General features: G+C 39.1%; 1 long non-coding RNA gene across 1 annotated transcript; it reads left to right on the forward strand.

Moving 5' to 3' along the window:
* Nucleotides 1–2989: 2989 nt before the first annotated feature.
* LOC132680698 (uncharacterized) lies at nt 2990–21558 on the forward strand. Its single transcript, XR_009610670.3, has 4 exons — nt 2990–3434; nt 3607–3714; nt 11340–11461; nt 15574–21558. It is a non-coding gene; the product is annotated as an uncharacterized LOC132680698 (long non-coding RNA).
* Nucleotides 21559–21867: the final 309 nt, after the last annotated feature.

Raw genomic sequence — 21867 nt, forward strand, 5'->3', positions numbered from 1 at the left:
ATTTCTGAATTGGATACGGTCAGAATTCAGTGGCAATTCAGGAATTGGCTACGTTGGCGATTCTTTCTAGGAGGTCAGGAAATCGAAACAACGCTGGATGTCAGAGGTAAATAACTAGTACAAAGGGGGTTGTTTAGTTATGTTCTGTGGTTGCTGAGTGTCCTTGCCTCTGTCGTCTCAGACTCTGTCACCGCCATGTCGTCCCGATGAGTGTTGATGTTTCATGTATGTTGTTTATGATAGCCTAGTTCTAACTGTCGGCTGGTAGGGGTGATTTTCACTTTCTGAAAATACTTATTGTTGGACACTTCGGTTTTCCACTTCTTCAATTCTGTGATGTGATATGCTGAGCAGCATTATATATATAGTATTTTTTCCTTTTTTTGAATAGGCTCCCAGAGATGTCTGTTAGCATCAGTTTGTGCTCGTTTTTCTTTTGATCTCTCTCTGTTACCATTATTCTCCTGCCAAATTCCCACCATTCCAGTTTGAACCAGCAACACTAATCGATGATACTCTTCCTCCATCATTATTATGGACTGCATACTTTAAACATGACTTAATAGGCAAAAATGGAAGATGATTTTTAACTTACTTGAGTTCTATAAGATTGAATTTATTTTCCATGTGTCTTTATGAGTTGCATTTACTTTTTTCAAATTATCTGTTCATGTTCTTTGTCAATTAGTTGAGTCCTTATATTTTCTCTTTTCTTTTCTTTCTTTCTCTTTCTTTCTTTCTTTCTTTCTTTTTCTTTTGTCTTCTCTTCTTTCTTTTATTTTCTTTCTGAGAGAGAGAGAGAGAGAGAGAGGATGCTTGTATGGGGGAGGGGAAGAAGGAGAGGGAGAGAGAGTATCTTAAGCAGGCTTCACACCCAACATGGATCCTGACATGGGTCTCAATCTCATGACTGTGAGATCATGACCTAAGCTGAAGTCAAGAGTCGGATGCTTAACCGACTGAGCCACCCAGGTGCCACATAGGCCTTACATTTCTTAAAAAAATTTTTTTAATGCTTGTTTATTTTTGAGAGAGAGAGAGAGGCAGACTGCAAGCAGGGAGAGGGGCAGAGATAGAAGAAGACACAGAATCAGAAGCAGGTTCCAGGCTCTGAGCTGCCAGCACAGAGCCCAACGTGGGGCTTAAACTCACAAACCGCGAGATCATGACCTGAGCCGAAGCCGGACTCTCAACTGACTGACCCACCCAGGTGCCCCTAAACCTTACATTTCTTATTGAATCTATATTATATCTTCAAGTAATAAGCTGAAAATAATTTTTTTAGTCTAGTCTAAAAACAATTTTTAGCATATCAAAAATTATATATGATCCAATTGGTCAGTATTCTTCCTTTGTACTTGTTACCATGCCCTTCTTATTTTCATACATCATTCCATGCTTCCAAATTTGATTCTACTATCAAATTGAATTCTTCAATCTACCCATCATTATTTGGAAAAATGGGGAAAACTGCATTCCTAGAATATTATCTACTTAATTTCCCATCTTGCATCTTGCTATTTTCCTATACAGAGTAGCATCTTTGGTCCACCTTTCATAGGTGTTGAGACTAAAACTAAATATTTGATATTTTTAGAAACAGTGTATTCGTAGAAAATACTTGAATAGTTTCTTCAGGGCAAAAATTGCAACTGTTGGCAGAAATCACAACAATAGATACTGTGAATGAATGAATGAATGAATGAACGAACGAGCACAAAAAAGGAAATTACTATCAATCTGCAACAAGAAGCCAAGGCAACATTTTGGAGTTGTATGCTTCTTTACAAAGTTAGTGAGTTTAAATTCCCCAAATAAGACAACGGTGTTTCACTTTAAGCTGCTAAACTTGTGGTCATTTGGTTTGCAGCAGTGAAGAATGTGTTAGTTTGTGATTTTCCCAAATATTGTTCGTGGGAACACCATTTGAAAATCAAGAGAAAGACGCTTCCTGAAAGAAGAACGTACTTCAGCGATCCACGCATTTGACTTTTTGTTTTTGTCACCTTGGTTTCGGTTAACATGGCAAAATCCTAGACACCAAGTGTGCCTTCACAAATGCTTATTGAATCACATAATCCATAGGTAAAGAAAAAAAATTTAAATGTTGATATTTCAGCTCTTTGTCTCTCCCCAAGTGGACTTACAAAATTAACTGAATATAAATAGAAGAAAACCCCTCAAACGGCTTAGAGCATCTTCCCCTTTATCAGTTCTTTTGTGCTGACTTTTGTATCTGGTTGTAGCTTCAGGTAAAAAAAAGGAAATGTACCCAAGGAAGCATATGTTTTAAATTGCTGTTCAGGTTTTATTTTAAATGTTTTCATAATTATTTTAAGTGTTGAGGCATTTCTGGTACATGTCACTTTAAATACTGAATCCTAATGTCCCTGCATATACATACCGAAACGCATGTGTATTTCATACATGTAAATGTAATTTTATGCATGAAGCACGTATAGGTTTGTATATATATTTAACATTTATACCTTCAGCATATATTATATAAGATACATATTTAATGTCTATGCCTTCAGAAGCATAAACATTTTATTTCCCCTGATTTTGAAGGCTATGCCTCCCAGAAATCCTCCCTGTGAATACGATGCGTTTTATTCACTTACGACAATGTTGTGACATCAATCATGTCCTGCAGTAGGGGCTGCAGCCATTATGTTGCCCGGTACTTTCCCTGTAATTATTTTTCAAGTCATTTCCAGAGTACTTCATTAAATGTTTTTAATGCCACTATGGGGAATGAGAAAATAAATTAATTCCATTTTCCAGGGCTTTTAAGAAATGTAGCTTTATTTTAGGTTGAAGTTAATTTTGTATTGCTACCTTTGTCAGAGGCATGCAAGGTAGTACTTTTTATCTTTTGAAGATAAGGATTTCATTGTTGCAATCTAGGAAAAAATGCCTATACCAGTGAAGTCTCTCTCTCTCTCTTTTTTTTTTTTAATTTGGCATGGGAGGGAGGAAAAGCAACATTACCATTCCCTCTCCCATATGCTCCAACTTTTATGTCTGTTTTGCCATCTATTCCATTAACCTTATGATTAATGAAAGTCTCCAGAATTTTAAATACCTTGAAAGGGAGCCAACGCCTGGTCTTTGGAGGCTATGTTGAAAATAAACAACGATAAAAATGGGGAGATGCAGGCTTTTGAAGTCTTTAAAGACACTACCACTGTGATCTTTGTACCACGGTGCAGAAAAGAGGACAGCATTTCACATTTCTGGCATTACTAACGACAACACAGCCACTGAAAGCGAGCATGAATTTCTGGGAGTAGCATTAGGATACAGGGCTCCTGCTGAGCTCACCAGTTCCTTGCTCTGCACAGCTGCCTTCTCAGCTGGGGGTTTTTAAATCAGCACAGTGAGAAAAGATAGCAATGGCCATGATGCATCTTCCTCCCTATGAGAAAAAGGTAATGTTCAATTAACGCTTCAGTCTTCTGTTTTCCAACGGATTTATTTCTGTCTTTTGTTTGTATGTTTTGCTTTGGATCTTTTTTTTTTTTTTTTTTTTGGTGGTGGTGGTGGTGTTCCTTTTCATTCCGTGGGATAAAATGCTTAAACTAAACATATCTGTGCTTGCAGTTATGGGAGAAGGATTCTGAACTTCTTGTGGCTGTGCTGACATCAGTAAGAGTTGGAGAAAGTATACATTTAAGAAAATGTATACATTCCCACCCACAGGATATTAAGGTATGATCGCGCTCACTTAGCTATGCTTGCACGTAACAGTAAAACCATCACAATGGAAAGAGTTGAGCCTGTTTTAGAAGTATTTTCATAAATGCAACATTTGATTTGTTGAGAACACCTACATTACTTTACCTTCTGCCGTATTGTGGAATGGTGCACACCACAGTGTTTGTTAACGGGAGTCTGCTTTAAGGCTGGTTGGGTTCCTCGCAGCAACAACAACAGCAAGAATAACAACAACAACAACAGCAACAACAAGGGGTTAATAGCAATAAAGCAATGCTTTCAATTTCCAGCCACAGAGAGATACATTCTCTTCGTTTATACTTGTTACAGGTTGCGTTTGCAATTGCATAGGTAGAAAGTAACCAACACGATTTGGTAGAGTCTCACTCTCCACAGGGTTATTTTGTTCTATGTTCTTACAGACAAGCCCACAAGGGTTCTGAGTTCTGCTCTTCTTTTCTCTTTGAGAGCAATTTGTTTTTTAAGCCCACGGTGATTTGAAAAAAAAAAAAAAAGCTATGTGACACGTGTACCTGTGCATGCGTGTGTGAGTGTGTGCTTAACGCTGCCTTGGGTCTTATGAATTTCCTCTCAGATTTATATTAGCCTTCTGGTTAGAAAGATCAACACGGTTGAGCTTGAATGATGTTCTTAAGAAGAAAGTTCAGGGGTCAGATGTTCGTTGGAAACATGTCAACTTAGTTTTATTTTAAGGTTTGAACCCAAATATCGATTGCTACCACTTTAGTAATCACTCACTATAAAAGCTGCTCAGCAACTCATTTTTATAAACATTTATTATGTGCCAGGCACTGGGCTTGGCAACAGAGGCAAAAAGATAAGCAGGGGGTTCTCACTCTCAAGACATTTATAGTCCAATCCTCTGGATCAATGAGCTATTTTCTGAACAAGGATCTAATATTTCATTATATTGCTGTAAATCTCCTGTTGGAAGGGAAGCTTGCAAAATCTACTGAATGCCACCCGGAGTAGAATACTTGCCTGGTAGGTAAATGGAAGGACTCGTTTTCACCTATGAAAGCAACGGCTGTTTTTGGCCGACAGTACTGTGCAGGCAGTGTTGGAAACGCTCGGGAGATACAAACAAGACGAGCACAGCCTTTACCGCGGGGCTTGCCTTCTAGCAGGGACCACGGATAAAGACGTAGCATAAACTTCCACACTTGTTATCAGAAAAGTGAAAGGGCAAGGGTGACCTAGAGCTTGAATTTACTGACTTCATACCTTAAACATTCATCTGGCCCACTTGTTTTTCATATTGGACTACGATGACCCAAAGGCAAAGGCAGAGCTCCTACAAATGTTCACATGTACCTTCATAATATGTGGTAATGGCTTTAAAATCAGACAGCAAATTGTTTGCTACGATATTGTTCTTCTAAATTCTGTGTTAAGAAGACTATGCAAAAATATTCTTACACTATTCACACAGTATGGTGATTTTTATTATTATTTTTTAATGTTTTTGTTTGTTTATTTATTTATTTATTGAGAGACAGATAGTGAGCAGGGGAGGAGCAGAGAGAGAGGGAGACACAGAATCCGAAGCAGGTTCCAGGCTCTGAGCTGTCAGCACAGAGCCCAAGGTGGGGCTTGAACTCACAAACCGCGAGACTACGACCTGAGCTGAAGTGGGACACTTAACCGACTGAGCCGCCCAGGCGTCCCCCCCCCTCCCCCAGGGCAGTGATTTTAAATTTCATGCTTGTAAGTGATTAAGTTTCTTAGCAATAATTTCTCTGATGTTTACTCTTGACCGACAACTAGCAAAATATACAGATTCTTAATGTCTCCTGAACTTGCGGTATCCTCTCTGTTGGCCTGCTTTGGTAACTAGCGACACCGTTCACTGAACATGTATCTGGCTTCCCACCATGGAAGGCATTTGGAAAACATTTCTATCCTCTCTTTTTCTCAGTTTGGATACCCTCTTTTTCTATTTTAAGATTGTAGTGGTGGGGCACCTGGGTGGCTCAGTCGGTTTAGCATCTGCCTCGATCTTGGCTCAGGTCATGATCTCGTGGCTCAAAAGATTGAACTCTGTGTTGGGCTGTGTGCTGACAGCACGGATTCTTCTTGGGATCCTCTCTCTCCCTCTCTCTCTGCCTTCTTTCGCCTGTGCATGCGTGCCTATGCACACATTCTCTCAAAATAAATAAATAAACTTAAAAGAAAAGATCGCAGTGGGACATGTTTTCCCTACTTTCTTTCTTGATATCTTTCTTGGTATTTATTTTTGTTTCTTTCCTGATTTCTATGTCATCTCTCTCTCTCTCTCTCTCTCTCTTTCTCATCTGTCTATTTATCAATCATCTATCTGTCATCTATCAATCCAGAAATAAGCATGTAATCTTTCGTACCTCACCCTGACTTGTTCCAGGTCCACTTGTCTGTTGTTAACTCTAACAGTTGGAAAAACCAAGTTTTTACATTCCCAGGCTCCCTTGCCAGGAGAGTGGCCATATTGGTTAGTTCTGGGCACTGTGATCTGAGCACAGACTTTCAAAGAGGTCTATGAAATATTTTGTTTACCTCATATAAGGGAAAGACATGTCTGGCATGGCTCCTTCTCCATTCTTTCTTGAAGGCAGAACGGGATGCTGAAAGGATGCATTGTTACTTTGTGACCAGAGGAGGCAGACGTGAGGGAACACCAGGGGAATTTAGGCATGCTCGTCCTGCCATGCTGAAACAACCATGGCGAAACCAATGCCAGTTGCTTCCCTTGAGACCCTTGTCATGTCAGAAGAATAAACCAATATCTATTAAGTCAACCTAAATGGTGTTTTCTGTTATTTTTAGTAGAAGCATTCTTAACTGAATATCACATGCATAAATAATGTATTAGAGATGTTGAAAGTTGAGCATTGTGCTGTAAAATGGAATACTTAACCATAAAGACAACATGCAATTCTCATCTTCAAGAATTTTATAGTGAACATTTTGTGTGGTAAGCAAAAAGCAATCAAAAGACTTTCTGATATCCATCCAAGGTCTGAGACCAATTTGTATAGGCTTTCTTTCCCCCTTGGTGTTCATTTTCTCATATGTAAAATAAGGAATTGCATTACTTCTAAGTTTCATTGGAGGCACAATTAGTAACTTTATTAAAATAAAACATGTTTTGGGGCACCTGGGTGGCTCAGTCAGTTAGGCGTCCGACTTCGGCTCGGGTCACGATCTCACAGTTTGTGAGTTCAAGCCCCGCGTCCGGCTCTGTGCTCACAGCTCAGAGCCTGGAGCCTGCTTCAAATTCTCTCTCTCTCTCTCTCTCTCTCTGCCCCCCACCCCTACTCATGCTCTGTCTCTCTCTGTCTTAAAATAAGTAAAAAAATTAAAATAAAACATGTTTTGAATCGATGGATTTATAACACTACCTGTTGAATGATATTTTCAAATTGGTATTTTCCTTGGATACTGTGGACATGAAAGGAGATATACTTTTACTGTTCATACTTAGCATTCTGTACATTTTACGCAGAAAAATGCGGGCTCTGAGTCTGAACCTTTTGCTATGCCATTATCCCATCTACAAATCTACTTTATTTAGTTACTTACCTACTGAAATTAGCACAAAAATATTTGGAAGCATCTTTCGGGAAGAATTATTTCCTGCACGATTCTATACAACCTCATTAATCTCCCCCCTTTTGTGAGTACACAATCCAGGCAAAATAATTCCACTAATATGAAGGTATGTCTGACACGCTGCTTTTCTAGAATTCTCATGGCATGATTATGCAATTGTATGAAACAAGCATTAGAAAGTTTCATTGATTGCAAGACAAATGTTTCCAAATTGCTTTCGGGAGGCCTAAAGCATGACAAATAAAATGTTACCATACCATTTAAAAGAATATATGAGCAATGTGAATTAAAGGTGGGTTGATCATAAACAACACTAATTTCAAGGTCTATTTCAGTTTTCCATTTCATCTTACGATAATATGGGGCTATGAGAGCTGATCGACCATCAGTTGCTCTCAGCAAGATTGTTTGGGCCACAATAGGTTGACATTTAACTCTGATTTATAATTTGGTAGGTATTAGAAGCTGAGATGTACAAAGAAGCTGCTATTAGAAACAGGAAAGAGGTAAAACAGAGACCACACAGAAAGCAGAGAACTGATAACAAGCAAAAGGTTTTAAATATAGAAAAGAAAGAAAGAAAGAAAGAAAGAAAGAAAGAAAGAAAGAGAAAGATGTGTTTGTATTTGTGTGTGTGTGTGTGTGTGTGTGTGTGTGCACATGTGTGCATAGGCAGGCGTATGGAATAATTAGGGAAGGAGAATGAAAATGCATCAGTATAGAGGATGTGTTCTTTTCATGAGCCGAGGAAACCATTGCCAGATAATTATCACCACCTCTTGTTTTCCAGAGTAATATGCAGCCCATGAACTGGAGAGCCCATCTCGTACTTAAAAATGTGGGGTTCTCGGTTTCTTTGAAGCCACATAGCATCTCTGGGTGGTAGTTGAGTATCAAACAAACAGAGATGCCTTTTCTCACAGGCTGGAAGCAGTCATCCCTGTTGCCAAGGAAACATCCTCAGGCGGCAAGGGTCACCTTCGGTGACAATTGGAAGACTTCAAAAGCAGATCAATAATAGAGAAACGCCAAGACCTGAACTTCCTCTCTAATGTTGTCTCCTATTTTAAATGTCATTTTCAACCAACACTTGCTTATGTGATTACCATGTACTGAGAAGTCGGGAGGCAACACTGAATGCGTAATAAGTCCAGCCCAGTATTTCTGAGCTGTGCTCTTGGAAGCCTGGGGTCTGGGTAGAGATGTTTTCAGAGCGGGCGGGGGAGGGAGGGGGAGGAACCCACAGGATCAGCAGCCTATGTGATGAACTGACTTTCAAGTTGAAAGACAGGAGCTGCAAGTTACACTTTATTTGAAGCAAAGGTTCAGCTCAGTGACAAAACAGATCTGAGATTTTTTACTCAGATTCTTACTGAGATTCTTTACTCAGACAAGCACCCTGGATTACACTTTGTCTAAATTGGTGACATTTTAATTTTAATTTCTGAAAATATTTTGTCACGTATTTGGCTTGTGCAGTTTTTGTGTCAATAATTTACAATCTCACTTATTCATTCATTCATCCATTTGTTCTTTTACCAAATATTTATGATTTTGCACTAAGAGCCAGGGGCTACTCTGGAGATGAGAACTGAATAGAACACAGTCCCTACGTTGAAGGCTTGGGGGATTCAATCGGGTGAAGAAGGCAGACGTAGCAACAGTGGGATCCCTTGCAGAGGGAACAGAGAGGGATCCTTGTGATTTCTCCCGGGAACGTGAGGAAAAGCTTTTAAAATAAAATGCTTTATTTTTGCCTTGGAGGATGGATAAACGTTGAGCTGGGAGCCCAGCGCTGGAAGGACATTCTAAGACAAAGACAACAGCAAACGCAGAGGGCAGAGATGTGAGGAGTTCTGTCGATCTGCCATCGACAGAAGTTCAAAGTGGAAAATGGGCCGGATCACAAAAAAAATCCTTATATGATATAAAAAAAAAAGTTTATGCCTTAACGTTAGTTTTCCAGATTTTTCCTTTCTAACTTTAGGTATAGCTACTGGGATTGCTTAACCCTATCATAAATGGAGCTTTAAGTAGCTTGGTATGATTTTCTGGAAGGCTTCAGGCACTGGAAACTTCCGTGACTGTTTGTTATCTAAAGCAAGAATTGTGAAATCTAGGGATAAACTCTCTTGCTATTGGAGCTCACAATAATATTAGATTTATTAAAATACAAGTCATGGAGTTTTATAATAGGAGTTAGGATGCCCTCCACTTTCAAAGTGACTGGTAGAATTAAGCTGTCAGTAGCAGTCATTTCTTAAAATCGCATATCTTTCTTCTTGTCACAAGATTCAAAAGTGACAAACGCAGAGGGCTCTTTTGCCTACGAACGTGTCATGTTTCCCACTGAAATGGACCTCATTAAGTCTTCCTTTATGAGGGACAAGAATGAAACTTTGTGTATAAGAAAATTTGGAGGGTGGGTATGTTTGAGAGCTAAAGCTTTTTGGCATCATTTAGGTTAGCCACCTGTTCTAGCCTGCATTTGCTGAATAAATTAGATGCTCTGGGGAGAGAGTATGCAGCTGATTGGACCGCCTTGTTACCAAGGCAACCATTTTTCTCTCTGCTCCATGACTCTGAAAGGGTTCATAACCCATTACTGCTCCTCTGAGCAGGAACAAGAGAACATTTCTTTTTTTCTTCTCTTGCCTTTCTACCTTTCTTCCATTTCATTTATAAATTTCGGGTCAAGATGTTGGGATTAGTGGAATCGGACAGATACTCTTGCTGTATTGTTTATTCCGACACCACATTTTCCAGATGTTTGAAAACCTTAGGTCCCAACGTAAAGGCGCAGAAATCACAGCTAAAAGGAGGGCAGCTAATGCTAAGCAGTTTCAAACAAATTGAAAATAATATTTTCAGTCTCTAGAGGAGCTTGTCTAAGGTGATATATGTGAAAACAAACTCCGAATTTAGTCCAAAGGACGGTGGATGAAAGGCTATTTTCCCCAAATTATTCCAGCTCTTATTTCCATCAGGGTTTTCTTACTTTGCAGAGGTGATGAGACATGAAAGAGCGATAATGCAGCAAGGTTTTATCAGACTCATCAAACCATAAATTCCAGGAACTCAGTGATCATTTTCTCAATGCCAAAGGGCTGAGAGGACTGTTGTGGCGGGGGGGGGGGGGGGGGGGGGTTGCGGATGGCTGACCCCAAACCATGGCAACGCCCTCAGAAACAAACACAGGGTTTCACCCACACGTTACATGTTGACCTCAGCATATTGGTTTTCTTCTATTTTGTAATTCATATTTGTCTTTCCTCTCCAACTCTGTGTGCTGTGTCTTTATATTCTAAACCTTCATGCATTAAAAAACAAAACAAAAGCAGTAGGGATCCCCAAACAGGTAAACTCTTCCAGCACTTACCTTGTACTAGGAATGCCACATCTTATCCCATGTGCCCCATTCCTTATGTTAACTCATTGAGGCAGAAGTCATTGATCCTGTCCACGACAGAGGGGACTGCGACTCCAGTGGATTACGTAGCCTGCTCAAGGTAGCGGAGTTGGCCTTCATTTGGATTCTAGCTCGTCCAAAGCCATGCTTTTCCCTATGCTATCGTGTCTCCAAAGTTCTGCAGTAATACTAATGTCCTTTCTGAACATTGAAATCCTGAGGAGAAGAAACAAATGGAATATTAAAACATTTAAATTAAGCCCCTTCAAAGGCTTCGTGTTCTCTTATTTCGAAATTTTTCATGAGTAGAATGCAACTCTGGGCTTTGCCTAATTCACTAAGTGCTAAAGCTTTTGTATATATTTAGGAAGCGGGAAGGCTTTATCACACATAGCAATTCCTTTGACACTTCTTTTTATTATCTTTCTATAAATATTAGAGACACTGATAAACAAGGAACGTTACATGCTTATCTTGTTTCTATCTAATTTGTTGTTCTTTTCGGTGAGGATCATCTCTGCGAGAAGTTAGGCTCGTATTTTGATCATGGACAAGCCTTAATGCAATTCGATTTACTCTGCTTTTTTTCCCTTTTCTACAGATTTTGATTCTGCATTCTGAGATTTCAAAGCTGGAGTTGATATTTTCAAATAAACAGTTCTTTAAGAGACACAGGAACATCTTACGTTAGGACCACGCCACGAAGGGGCTGTTTTTAAAAAGGTATATATAGTTCGCAGTGTTCGGTCAAGCAGAGCAACTATTTTACTAGGTGTGAAGGCAAAGGTGTCCTTTGTTAAGCAGGACACCTTTGTGACCAGTACCTGCTATGGTAAAAGATTAACAAACACTTCATTAGCCGATCATAAACAAGCGGGGAGCATCAGGGAACTTGCCACAAGAAGAAAACGCATGCTTTAATTTGTTACAAGCAAGGTGGATTTTCTCCCCCCTCCTCTTGCTCCTATTTCTGGCATCAATATAATTTGAAAGTTTCTCTGAAGAACAAGGCAATTATTTACAATCTGAAAACGAATGTGATACAAAGGCAGTCTATTTGCACTTTTAGAAAAACCTTTATTTAAATGTATTGCTTCTGCTATTCTCTTGCACAGTTTCCTAGATTAGATTAAAATGCTATTCTGCGCTCCAAATAGTATGTTAAAGTCCCAGTTCATTTAACAGGCTTTTAGCAACCACTTAGGTTCTCCCCTGTGGCAGGTACTCTGTCAAGTGCTGGGGACCAGAGAGGAACCTGCAGTCTCTCTCTTCTGTGAATTAAGCTTTGTGTGGCAAGGGACATCTCCAAGGCAGTATAGTGAATGCTGTCATAGAGTAATGAACTTGTGGGTTGGCGGAACAAAGAGATTGTTCCAATACTTTCCCACTCTTCATCCTGAATCAGCCTCGGTGTCTTGTATGCTGACCACTGCCCTTATCTTATACTTTCTTTCCTGTTTTCACCCCAGTCTTTGGATGTGTCACAGAGCGTCGCTTCTTGGTTATAACCTTGGTTTATCTCAGTTCTGATTTTCCTGTCCGCCTGTGCTGAGCAAGTCAATTTGAACATGGCTCTTCTGGAATGATTTTAATTGCTACGATGGTATGGCTACTTCTCTCAGTAGGATAATCCTGCCACAATTCTTCCAACATTGCACTTTAATGACTTACCTTCTGGAAAGCAGACTTCAAGACTATTGACCTGTCCGTTAGCCCCAAGCGATAGGGTGTGTAGGAAACATTTCTTCCTGAGGGATCCTCTCAAGGGGAATGCTTGGACAATAGCTTCACCGAAGGCACATCTTGTTCTTAATTAAATGCTACTCGTCACTGGTATCTGCCCCTCTCTGTTGAGTGTTTTTGTAATACAGGAATCAAGTTGCATGATCCCAGCCAGAGGCCACAACACCAACCAGGAGAGCAGTCAGCCTATAGTCACCCAAGTCAGCAGGCACTTTCCACGAACCCTGGAAATCAACATATTCTCGGGGTCCAGATTTATTTTGTTGTTGTTTGAAATCTAAATGTCAAGCGTGAGAAATCATACTGGACATAAATTCTTTTGTTCCCAAATAATTGGCAGAACTTTGAGCATATTCTTCTCAAAAAGGAAATACGGTGACATACTCTGGACGGTCCAAACCAAACGTGCAAAAGGAGGAAAACCATGGTTGTTCTGGGGGGGAAGCAGAAGGCTGACAGACTCTTGCCACCATGGAACCCTACTCACACTGCTACTTGTCTCTGGTGGTTCCCCGCTCCACTTTATACATTCCTAAGAGAGAGCGTGGGTCACGTGTCTCTACACTTGACTCAGTCAACCATGGCCAAAGAGACGGGTGGCATTAACCAATGGAGGGTGATTACAAGGGTTCCAGTGCCCCCAGCCTGCGTTCTGCGGTTACACTGGTCTTTTCCTCATTTTCTTTTTTAAAAATAGGTTTAAAGTTTATTTATTTGTTTATTTTGAGAGAGAGACAGAGACAGAGACAGAGAGAGATGCAGAGAGAATCCCAAGCAGGCTCTGCACCTGCAGCACTGAGCCAGACACAGGGCTCCATCTCGGGAACTGTGAGATCATGACCTGAGCCGAAATCAAGAGTCTGATGGTTAACTGACTGAGACACCCACGCGCCCCTCCTCATTTTCTTGAAAGGACCCAGCTTCCAAATAAAAGTGCCTTGCCAACACCGACTGTCAATTTATGGTCTCAAGTCTGAACTACTAGCCAATGTTTATTTTCTGAACCTTATTTCTTCTTTCTTTGAAGTATCCTGACCACAAATTAACCTCTTCTGTTTGCCTCTTTTCTTTCCCCTTCCTTATGGGCAATATCGCTTTGTCATGGGCTTCCTTAATTACACTGATCTTGTTCTTTCTTGAAAAGAATTCTGGTTCCCCACCTGCTTATGTCATTTCAAGCTTCCCAAATAATAACTCCCTTGATACAGAATGGTGCCTGTGTAGAGCGCTCATGGTTAACTTTCTAGGGGCTCCACGGGCCCCTGACAAGTTCAATCGTGAAAGTAGATGGCATAAAAGATGTATGGAAGCATTGGAAGTCCAATACTTTTAGGGGACATTAAGGGCATGACGTTATTTGTGGAAAGAAGGGTAGGTGAGTCTGAAAAGGTAAGAAAAGGTCATGACAAAGTGAAGTTAGCAAGGAGCCCATGACGAATTTAAACAGGGGAATGACATGATTCGATATGTATCTCGGGAGAAAGCCTATTTTCGCGGAAGGGTTGGAGGCCATTTAAGGGTTCTTAGAACAAATAAGTATAAAGAAAGTCTCCACCAAGGCAGTGGCAGTGGAGGTGGAAAGCAGAGAACAAATGGGTGAGATATTTAGGAGGTAGAATTTATAGGACTTTGTGAAATAGTAAGGGAGAAAAATTTGAGGTGGACTCTGAAGTCTCATATTTGGAGAGGTTGATGACAGTATTGTTCATCAATAAGAAAACATAGAAACATAACGTGTGGCTGGAGTGTGTGTGTTTGTGTGTGTGCATGTGTGAGGGTGTAGGTGGGTAATGTATTTACTTTGGTTTAAGAGTCTGTGGGCCATGTAATTGGAAATGTCCAAAGAGCAGATGTGTATGTGGGATAGGAGCTCAAAACCGAGATGTTGGTCTGGATCCTAAAGTCGAGGGACAAAGCTACTGAAAAGCTCATGAAACCGAATGTGAAGTAGATTCAGTGAAGTAGATTATTCAGGAACAGTGCAAAAAAAAAAAAATAAATAAAATAAAATAACACATAGGTTAAGGAGAAAATTCTAGGGAATATTTATTTTCACATATTTTTGAAAACAAAAAGGAACCAGGGAAGAATCTAAAAAAAAATTCAGACACTGGAGTTACCTTTTCACTCTGCAGGAGAGTGTGATGAATTGAAAGTTAAGGAAGAACGGACTTCTGGAAGAAGGGTATGATTAACAGTGTCAAAAGTTACAGGGAGAGCAAGTAGAATAAGGCATAATTCAGGTAAAGCTAGATGATTACTAAACGTACCTCACTTGTGGAAAGTACTTTAATATTTAGCTTCTCCCCAGAATGTATGTAACCCCTGGTCAAGGCTGGCAGCCTTTGCTTTACTATAAAATTCATGACCCCACTATCTGGTTGCCGGTTCCTAGCCAACATGGCACCCGGGATTCTTGACCCCTGACAACCACACACTACTAAAGCCTGTTAACTTAAGAGTTAAAAAAAAAAAAAAAACCAGAATTCAATCTTTTTTAATTTTATCACAATAAAATACTGTGTCATTATTAAAAATTTTCAGAAAATATAGAAATATAAAATAAAAGATGTAAAACTAGAAATGTGGACTGACGGGTGTAAAATATTGCAAGGTGAAATGCATGCCCGATGATAATTATTGCTAATCATTTATTATATATTCTTAAATATTTAATTTTATGCTCGCTGGAGATTTTCTGTGTATATACATTAATGAACTAAAAATGAAATTTTACTATGCATTCTGTTCTTTGTCAGCATAACTTGATCACAAAAAGTGTCATTTACATCTTCGCATGTATACAAGAGCTCCAAATTACAAACATGCTTTTAACTGGTTACCTAAGATTCTGTTCTCCTTCTCGTAATTTATATAACTCATGTCCTCCTGATGGGCGTTAAAGTACAGTAAAACCTTGGATTGCAAGTAACTTGTTCTGTGAGTGTTCTACAAGATGAGCAAATATTTCTAACAATTTTTAACTTGATAAATGATTATGTCTTGCAGTACAAATAGTATGTGATGCCAAAAGTCACATGATCACAACTGAGCCAATGGTTCTCTCTCTCTCTCTCTCTCTCTCACTGCAGGATTGTGAGTGATTGTCTCCTATGCTCAGATGCTCAATCTAAGGCTGCGGTGTTTGGCAGAAATCAGTGATTTTTTTAGAACACTGGAAGGTGCCCACAACTGGCATGGGTGTATTATTTGTCACTTCAAAGCACCTATGGACAGTCCTTTGCTTTTCCATACAAGAGTGAGCTTAGGAATGCTTTGCTTCATTCTAGATCAGGCTGCCTGTAGGTATAGACCCTTTCCTCTGATGCCTTATTGCCAGTGACATTAAATACAGTATATAATAAGAGTTTATTAGTACTGTACTTTAGTCAACATTCGTGCAATCGTATATGATGGCCCCCAAGCAGATTTCAATAGATGGCAGTGATCCCATTAGTGATCGTGAAAGTCGTCCTACACAATAACCCTCCTCTCTCTTGTCTACCTCGCACCTGCCACGAAGGTTTTCAAAGGTAAGTGTAGGTTCATTTGTTTATTTTACTTTGTATTTTCTTTATTATTTTGTATTATATTACAGTACTATGATTATTTTTATGTGAATATATTTGGGTTGTAGAATGAATCATCTGCGTTTCCATTATTTCTTATGGGGAAATTCGCTTTGATATACAAGTGTTTTGGATTACAAGCAAGTTTCTGGAACGAATTATGCTCACAAACCAAGGTTTTATGAACATCACATATAGATCAAGATGGGTAAAATTCCACAGTCATCTTCAGACATTTGCTCATTGCTTTCTCAAGACTTTCTTAGGATTCTGTTTCCAGGAACAGAATTTCTGGTCAAAGGTATGGGCATTAGCATTTTGATGGATCTTGCCAAACTTCTGGTGATAGCTTAAGAAGCTATTGCTTTTTCTCCTGAATTGTTGCCAACGGTGGATTGAATACAATTTTTTTAGAAGTCTTTGCTAGTTTGATAAGTTATCAGACCCTTAACCATTCATTGCCTGGCTCTCCAGGTCTTGATCCATATCCAGGGCTCTTGTGTGGCTTCTCATGAATCTGGTGTTATAATAATAAAGACTTTAAAACCCCGTTGTCTTTCTCAAGGGCATTTCTTACTACTTAAAAAGATGTTTAGGTCTTACTGCTTGGGTCTCCATAGTAGTCTGCATCCTGGACAACTAGAGCGGGAGACTCTTCCAAATTGATGGTGATAAGAGTGCAAGGCAATTGAAAGGTAGACTTTTTTGGACAAGGCATAGGACCAGATTCCATGGCTTGACTTCCAGCCCGTAAAGATGAACTAACACGTGGGACTTTGTTTTTGAATCCCGCTATCCAGCATTTTGTCGAGAGAACCCATGCAATATAGGCCAAGTTTCTGTTCCATCGTAAGCTTCTGGTATAGAGACGTCTCTGCCATGAAGTTGAACTGTGTACCACTGACTGGCATTACTCCGGGGAAAAAGACATCACAAGGAATGGGTGGGCTAGTTTTGAGACTCGCACATTTTTCATGGTTTCTACCTCCTCATTCCACTGCTGCTGACACCTGGAATCCTCTCGACATCCAGCGTTTAATCAGACAGATACCTCTGCAATCATTACTCTCATTTCTTCGTTAGAATGTGAGCTATTTAAGGTCACCAAATCTTTGTAAATGATCTTCTTATTTCCCACACTCCCGAAGGACTTATTTGGGATTCAAGAGATACTGAATGAATTAACTTTTAACTGTGACTCATGCTTCTAAGGAGAAATGCAGACATATCAAAGGTATAACAGATTTCTAAGCTTTTTCTCATTTTATTGCCATCAAGCATATTCAGACTACTTCCATTTTCTTATACCTCAAAGCTTTCCCAAACAGCATAGAAGGAAAACATGACAAGCCCTGGCCATCATTCCCCAGGGCATAAGTCCATTTTACACCCCAGAAAGTTGGTGATACTCAGAATGCATCTGGTACCCAGTGATTCAAAGATGTCATTTTTCCTTCTATCTCGGGAGTGTTCTGGTTCTTTGGTTATGGCCTCACCGTGCCATGATGCTGATGCATTCTTTTGTTTCAAAGGTTTGGTCCCTTCCCCCATTTGGAGGCAAGTACTTACTCAAGGTACTATTTGATAGACTGCTCTTTGTAATATTATCTGGGGATGTCATGAAAGAGTGCTAGAATAGTTTATATAATTTATTTTCCCTGGAAAACACATTTAGTACCCTCTTAAATAGTCTTGGGTTTAGAACCATTTTCAAAAGAAGAAGGTCAAGATGACGTCTAGTCTTAAGACTATGTTATCACCTTTGAACCAGGTCCACTTGAAAGGATTCATTCAGTTTGGGGTCCAGAACCATGAGCAGAAAAAAATTGAGGGCTGGGTTTATTTTTCTCTTCGTGCCTTTGATAATACAGCCTTTGTTGGAATATTTATATTTGTAATCATTTCCTTGCCTTGCACCAAATAACAACCCAATGGATTGATTGATTGTGGATTGATACCTACTTTTTTCCATCTTGATTCTGGAATTCCAGGCAATGACTAGAGGTAATAACTCATGAAATTTGATCTACAAGAAGTCTATTACTTCATAAAAATTAGAGAAAGATACATAGAACAAAGTGTTTTTCTGGACATAATGGGATATTTTGAATGTATAATCATACCTTTGGTTTATGTCAGTGGTTCTCAGGCCTGTGTGAACATCAGAACCCCCTAAGGTGCTTTAATAATAATGATAATAGTAGTAATAATAATAATAATAATAATAATAAAATGATAAATAACAAGGTTAAGATCCAAGCCAAATATTCTGATTCAATTTGGGGGATGGACACTGATATTTTTAAAACCCTTAAGTGATTCTAGTATGCAGTTTGATGAAAGCCATTTATCTGTGTAACAATACCCCCCTATATTCTGATTCTGTCTTTTACTATTTCTGTAACAATTCTGTGCTGGTTTTCTTAGTTTCCTGAAGCATTTGTGACATTGCATCTCTCAAATCTCCTTTATGCTAAAATAAGAAAATTGCTTATAATTATAAAGTAGAAATTTTATTGTTGCTATACATTTTCTCTCAGAATAGGTTTTCAAGAGGTGAACTGACCGTCACTCAAGTACGTGGGGAATGCAATGATTTCTTTGGTTTCTCTGGTTTTCTCAAGGCTTTGTACAGAGGTCCTCAGACACTGTGAAACCTAGCAATTATCTGCTGATAAATATATACAGTCTTGCTCAGGAGATGCCAACTCAGGGATCTGCTTTTAGCCAGCGAGAAACAACTTTAATCCCTTGCTGAGATGAGTTTCTCCTAACCCGATGCTCTTCAAAATCAATCACCTCTTGTGTTACCTAGTCACTGTCTGCTTCTCAGCTGCATTTGGCCTGTGGGTCTTTGGGAAGGCCACGTGACCTTTCTTCTCTGTAAAAATGAGAGAGAGAGAGAGAGATGATGGGGGCTTTCCAAGACACTTTTATTTAAAGTTTATTTCTTTATTTTGAGAGAGAGAGAGAGAACACATGGGAGGGGCAGAGAGAGGGAGAGAGAGAATCTCAAGCAGGCTCTGCACCGTCAGCACAGAGCCCAGTGCAGGGCTGGAACCCACGAACTGTGAGATCATGACCTGAGCCAAACCAAGAGTTGGTCACTCAACTGACTGAGCCACCCAGGCGCCCCTCCAAGATACCCTTTTAACTTTAGGGTCAATGAACTATGATCCAAATAAACACTTCAATTGGCAGCCCAGTGAGCATTATTCAAACCTAACAGCAAGAAGAATAGCCTTCGTCTTTTCTGTAATTTTAATCAATCAATCAATTAATTTATTTATTTTCACTTACTTATGTTTACCAGTTTATTATATAACAAAGGTATAATAAAGGATCGGGATAGATTTTTCTGTACAGCTAATTATAGCCAAGCCTTGTTGTTATGAAGGGCTGTGGACGCCTAGTATGTGCAAGTACATATAGCAATTCCTTTAAAAATACAGAACTGACAACATCTAAGGCCTGAAGCTGGCCGTCATAGGAGTTATACTGTTTTATCAGACACAGGTCCTGGTCTTTAGAAGTTCCCTATATCTTATTAGGGAGCTAAGACAGGTACACAGAACAGAAAATACAGAGTCACAAGTCTGAGATTGGTACACGCTAATCCTAGCAGTTTCAGGGAAACTGAAACGAGCATGAGATGTAGAGAATCCTGAGCAAATGAAAAGTCCTACAGCAACTCTCCCAGCACCCGTTCTTGCCATTGCAATCACTCTAACCTTTGAAAAGTTATTTTCTGAGATAACTGTAGACTCACATGCCATTGTAAGAAATAATACAGAGGGACCCCACCCACCATTTATCCAGTTTCCACTAATGGTAATTTACGAAACTTGAAAAACTATAGGACAATATCAGAACCAGTATATTGACATTGATACAATCCACCAGTATTATTCAGATTTTCCCAGTTTTACTTCAACTAGTGTGTGTGAGTGCGTGTGTGTGTGTGTGTGTGTGTCTAGTTCTCTGCAACCTTACATCTGTAGGTTTCTCACCCACCATCACATTCATGATGCCGAACAGTTCCATCACCACACAATCCTTATCTTTGCTCTTTTATAACCACCCACTTCTTTTCCTTACCCACTTCTCCCTTGTCCCTAAACCTCAGCAGCCACTAATCTGTTGTCATGTCCATAATTTTGTCATTTTAATAAAATCATGTAAATGGAATCATATAGTGTGTAACCTCTTGAGACTGGCTCTTTCATTTAGCATCATTTCCTTGAGATTCACCCGAGTTACTACTTGTATCAAGAGTTCATTTCTTGTTATTGTTGTTGAATAGTACTCTACGGTATTCCATGATATGGATGGACCAGAGTTTGTTTAACCCTTCACGATTTGAGGGCCATTTGTGCTGTTTTCAGTTTCTGGCTATTTCAAATACATCCGCAATTAATGTCCAGGTACAGGTTTTTGTGTGAACCGAAATATCCATTTCTCTGGAATCAGATGCCTAAAAGTGCAACTGTTGAACAGCATGGTAATTGCACAGATAATCTCTTATAAATGCATTTGATTGGGTCCCTCACCTGTTTAAATCCTTTCAATGACACCCTATTATTTTAAGCATCATGAGAGCCACATCAGGGCCTAACAAAGCCCTGAAATTTCTGGAGTCTGCTGTTCTTGCTCTCCTAATCTAATGCCTTTCCCTTTCCCCGACTCTCCCCTCCAGACACATGAGCTTTGTTTTAATTTCTTAAAATGATGTGTTTTTATTCCACCACAGATGCACCTGCCCTTTAATGGCAGTAAAATGCCAATGAGATGGTTGGTCTGCAACTGAGTTGGAATAAATATGAATTCTTCCCCCCCCCCATTATCCAGCTCGTAATCCCCATGCTTTTCATATTAAATCCAGCTTTCTTAAAACCTATTATTTTTTTTCTATAATAAAGCTCATAACACCCATGTTCTCAAGGGTACATCCTTCAATCACCTCCACCACTACATCATCTTGTAAGATAACATGTCCTAACGGTTCCACTTTCTACCGAGTCAATATGTACAGTTGACTTAATCTGAGTTAGTGGTTATTTATTTTGATGGATCAGTTCTATTTCCTGGGTGGCAGGAGTTACTTTTTATACAATTTGATAATTTAGTGCTATATTGACAGGAACTAACTTTATTAATATGGGGATATCTGACCAGTGTTGAATAATGGGTTGCTTTTACAACAAAAATACCCAGCCAGTTGGATGGTCTTTAAAATCAGGACAAACAGAAAAAAGTTTACAATTATGAAATGAAAAGGAGATTTATTAGCTTTCAGTATGTGGTCCTTAAATATGGCCTTAATTTATGTCACAAAAACTAAGCCAGTGGCAAATTTATGTGGAGACATAGAAGTAAATAAGTAAGTAGTAAGTAAGTAAATAAATAAAATAAAAAATAAAACAACTGTGTTCTGTTTTCCTGTACCAATTATTATGCCAAATATTTTCTTCACATCCATTTGAATTATCTCCCTACACGTGTAGCTTAATATTGAATAAAACATAAACTGCTAATTTTAAAAATATATAGTTTGCAAGCATTACTCTTTCAACTTTACATCTTAACTTTTCTGTTCTTCAATTTTTAGTTTACCTCTTATCCTTCCTGATTTTTATATTAAAAAGAGATTAGAAGAAGTAATCGCAATGTTCTTTTCATTCCAAGAATTAGGTAAAGGGTCTCAGAGTTATCTGTAAAAGGGACAAGTTCAACAATGATATATTTGATTTTCATTTACAGCAAACTGGTATACTGGAAGAAAGAGTCACATTGAAGAAATTTACAAAAGAATTTTCA

Source organism: Panthera onca, chromosome A1 (genome assembly GCF_046562875.1).
Source record: "Panthera onca isolate mPanOnc1 chromosome A1, mPanOnc1 haplotype 2, whole genome shotgun sequence".
NCBI lineage: Eukaryota > Metazoa > Chordata > Mammalia > Carnivora > Felidae > Panthera > Panthera onca.